This window comes from Adiantum capillus-veneris, chromosome 16 (assembly GCF_014529385.1).
Source record: "Adiantum capillus-veneris isolate H3 chromosome 16, ASM1452938v2, whole genome shotgun sequence".
Lineage (NCBI taxonomy): Eukaryota > Viridiplantae > Streptophyta > Polypodiopsida > Polypodiales > Pteridaceae > Adiantum > Adiantum capillus-veneris.
The window spans coordinates 11,966,748-11,971,107 of NC_140946.1; the positions used below are offsets into that span (position 1 = coordinate 11,966,748).

Below are 4,360 nucleotides of genomic sequence, written 5' to 3' on the forward strand. Positions count from 1 at the left end.
CTACATAGTTGATATCCACAAGCAGTCATGAAAATTACAACTTACTACCAAGCCACCCTTTCTTTCTATACTATCCTTTTCAAACACGGGATCATGATAATGTAGCAATCCTAGCTCTACATAGGAATGCCCTACTGTCACCTATATTTGTGATATATACATTGGAACCATTAATGACAATGGCACTCACTGTAATTGAGCCACTCGTCCCTAGTTCGGTCACCTTCTCTAAAATACATTTTCTCGTTTTCAAATATGCTTCTTTGGTAGTCATTGTTGGATCTATCCAAAATGAGGGCTGATTTAGGATGTTATTTAGTAAATTGGTTTGCAGATACTCTGCTACTTCATGCCCAATATGAGCGTCATAAATTGCAAACAGTCCTACACGATTTCCATCTATACGCCTTGTTTCTGAGAATGCAAAATCTTCCATAGGATGATTACTTTTCACTTTAGACACAAAAAGCCCTTGATGAAAATCATGTCCACTCTTTTTTTGTGTGCCTAAACTTGCTACCTTCTTTATTCTCTGCAACATGATCTCGTGTGGCACAAGGAAATTGAAAGCTTTTAAAATCTAGAGAAGAGTATGGAGATACGATTTGTCCTCTTCTCTGCTTGTTTGGTGGGTGTGTCATGGACTCATGTGTGTCTACATGTGTGAAATTTTTTTCTTTCTATGATTGGGATATGGCATGCATAGCATGCTTCACCCAAAAAGGCAGAGAGAGAGAGAGAGAGAGAGAGAGAGAGAGAGAGAGAGAGAGAGAGAGAGAGAGAGAGAGATTTGGGGATGGGAGTTGACAAGAGTGATTTGAGAACAAGATAGAGATTGTGTGTGTGTGTGGACACATGTGTGTGACCACCCGAACATAAAATGGCCATACCTCATAAAAAATACTTAAATGATGAAATATCCATAAACATGATATTTTTTTGCATAGTATGTAGCCCTCTTATTCTTTTGCCACCTATTAGTTGCATTAAATAAATAATTATCAATTTTCATTACAATCACTCTCACCGTAAATTTCTTTTACTCATTGTTTGGAGATTGTAGCGATGCACATCTATAGCATAGCTATCTGCTTGCTATATGGCACTAACATACTCTATGTCAATACTCACAGAAGCGGTTTTGGTGGGGCATGAAGACGCACTAAGTTTGTCAGACCCCATCGAGCTATTTCTAATAGAGAAGCACTAGAGCATAATCACGGGATCTTAGAGAATTTACAACTACATGTGCTCAATCCTTGCTTATACAACTAATCGATGATTTCTTTGGGCAAAGAGCTTGAAATGCCACAAAACTGTAGGAGACAATGGGCAAGGACTAGTAGAACCATTAAACCCTATAGAACTCAATTTTGAGAGGTTAGTCCAAGGGCATAAGAAAATCAACATTTATACTTACTTATAGCGCTAAAATGGCATATTTATGCTCGCATAACATACTAACCTCAGGGATTCACCATTCAGTACCCCCCTATATAACGTGCGTTCGTGGGGTATTTAAAAACCCCCTCTTTTAACATGTTTGAATGAATAAAATGACTCCTTATTTTAGTTTTTTTCGTCCAAAATTGAATATAAAAACCCCTTATTTCAATGTATCTCTGTTAAATTACCTAAAAATTTTCCTTTTTAAAACCCCTCATTTTGAACTCACATTATACATTAACATGAATACATAGTGCACCCCCCAAGATAACATAGTTGCAATCTTAAAATAAAGGACAATGTATAAAATCAATGTATCTATGCTATGCTCAGATAACATATCATATCGCAAGAGGAGAGAAACAATATGCAATAGTCAGAACTTGATTTTGTTTATTAGTGGTAGAGATATGTTGATTCAAGAAGCTCTCTTTCTCATACACAAGGGTTTCTCCAAAAGAACCCTTCTTACTTTTACAAAAATATCATTTATTCCTAGGTTTACTAAAAAATGGCTTTAGGTTCCATTCCCATGGGGTACAACTTCACAAAGTAAAAATGGACTTTTCAAATTACATACCCAAAAATTGGGCTTGGGTCCTTTTGATATTGAAAAGAGGTGTTTTTATGGGAAATATTACTTGAGAAGGGGTATCCACAGTGGCACCTCCAAACACTCCCCCTCTCCTAGATGATGCTCACCTTCAACATTGTTTAGGCTAATTCTTGATGTTTAATGAAGTCACGTGCATTGAGAGCTCTGTGGTACTTTTACTCCCTTGCTTCAATGTCAAATGTATATGCGATGTGTATCAAGGTTCTAGAAACCACTTGATTTTGGTAGGAGATGTGCCTTGCTTGGAGATATTTTATTAGCAGGTTGAAGATAGATGACTCAGTTTTGAAGAATCCGGTACTACAAAGCTCTCTTCTAGTGTTTGTAAGTAATCACTTAGCAAAAAAAATAGCCTTGCATAGAGTCCCATGATTATGTTCTTTGATTGTGTGTTGGCAAGGTTCCAACACAAGCCTTCATTGCCTTTCATGTAGACACTCCATAAATGGCTTGATGCTACCACATCTTCAAACACAATGATTGCAGTGGTCAACATTTTGGCAATTTTGCATAGCATTTGGCATGCTAAATTGGGGACATCCCTCAATATTTCTAGTGTAGCCTTTAGAGTTTGTAGCATGTAGGGTTTTGAAGGTAAGGTTCCAACACAAGCCTTCATTGCCTTTCATGTAGACACTCCATAAATGGCTTGATGCTACCACATCTTCAAACACAATGATTGCAGTGGTCAACATTTTGACAATTTTGCATAGCATTTGGCATGCTAAATTGGGGACATCCCTCAATATTTCTAGTGTAGCCTTTAGAGTTTGTAGCATGTAGGGTTTTGAAGGTACAATATTCTTTGGATATTCGATCAGAATTGGGTAATTGAGCACTAATTTTCTTATGTGGCAAAGGAAACCCATGTCCTTCTTCTTAGTACTGGACAATAGGTTGGATCCAACATAATGTGTTGAGGTGAAACTTTGTAGACCGTCCATTCCTAGGCCTCTTTTGTACGCATATTTGTCTTCACAATGGTTGATTGTCGAGAATGGTTTGGCCTTCTTCTTGGGTGACCACTATGCCTTTGTATGTACCTTGATGATTTTTCTCCAGGTTTGGTAGCATCTTCTTTTGCAGATGTATTTTTATGGTAAGCATTTACCAACGATCGCTTTCTTGGAATCGAGCAGCATATTACAAAAAATTTTCTTTCTCTCTCCCAACCCTTGAGAGCTGAGGATTTGCTCTTTTTTTTTTGTTTCTTGGAGAGTTGAGACTCTCCCTCACTCTCTTTCTTTTAGCTGTAAATTAAAGGGACAAATGAGCTAATCAGCTTAGATAATTAGAATGTAGCTATCAAAGTTATTAAACATCGTTAGTAAGCCGTAATAATTACCTTATTAATAAAAAAATATTTTAGCTATTTATTTAAGCTTTTGAAAACTCTCGCTCTCTCTCTCTCTCTCTCTCTCTCGCGCGCGCGCGCGCACACACACACACACACACACACACACACACACACACACACACACACACACACACACACACACAAGGACAATGATACACCCATATCATTCACAACAAGAGAAATTGAAGGGTTTTAAAACCAAAATAATCTAAATCAGCTTTGTTCCAATAAATCAATGGATGAAGAATATTTGGAAAGATTGGTAAAACATACCCATATAGTGGTATTGAAAGGCTTGAAAGTAAGCATCTTAATTGAAATAACAAATGAAGAATGACAAATATGGAGTGAAACAAACTTGTATCGCTAGTGTCATCATCGTTGTCATTGTCATTGTTAGTGTCCTCATTAAGTTTCATTGTTAGCTCCATTGGCTTGTCCCTATGTGAAGCAATGTATGTCATCCACACTTCTACCCAAGCCTCGACATGCCTCTCGAAGGTTGCACACTCCTATGGGGTGTGATATCAATCTCCCCAACGCATTTGATTGCTTTTTGAATAAAATATTACGTTAAATAAGATATCATCAACATTAAATATCTTTAATTAAATTACATATAAACCAAGGATTATTTAACATCACAAATGCACTAGTCTCACTTATCAAAAAATGGAAAGCGATCCTTTGCAAAATTTAACTATCACAAGAATAACAAATACAAAGTCTGGAGGTGACATTACATACAAAATGAGTTCATATGAAATAAAAAATACAAAATGGGTTCCAGGTTCTTGGTGGCGGTAGTTATGGGGACAGCTGTGCCAATGGGGTCGTGTTGGTGGAGGCCCCATGTGTAGCAAGGGAACGAGGGGCATGTAGGGTGGTTGGTTTTGGCATGGCCAACCAGGTACTATAGATTGAAATCTACTCAAGGATTG

The 4,360-nt window shown here is 37.4% G+C and overlaps 1 pseudogene; it reads right to left on the reverse strand.

Annotated features, from left to right (window-relative positions):
• Positions 1 to 541, reverse strand: LOC147438586 (putative protein phosphatase 2C 20 pseudogene; annotated as a pseudogene).
• Between the last annotated feature and the right edge of the window lie 3,819 nt (positions 542 to 4,360).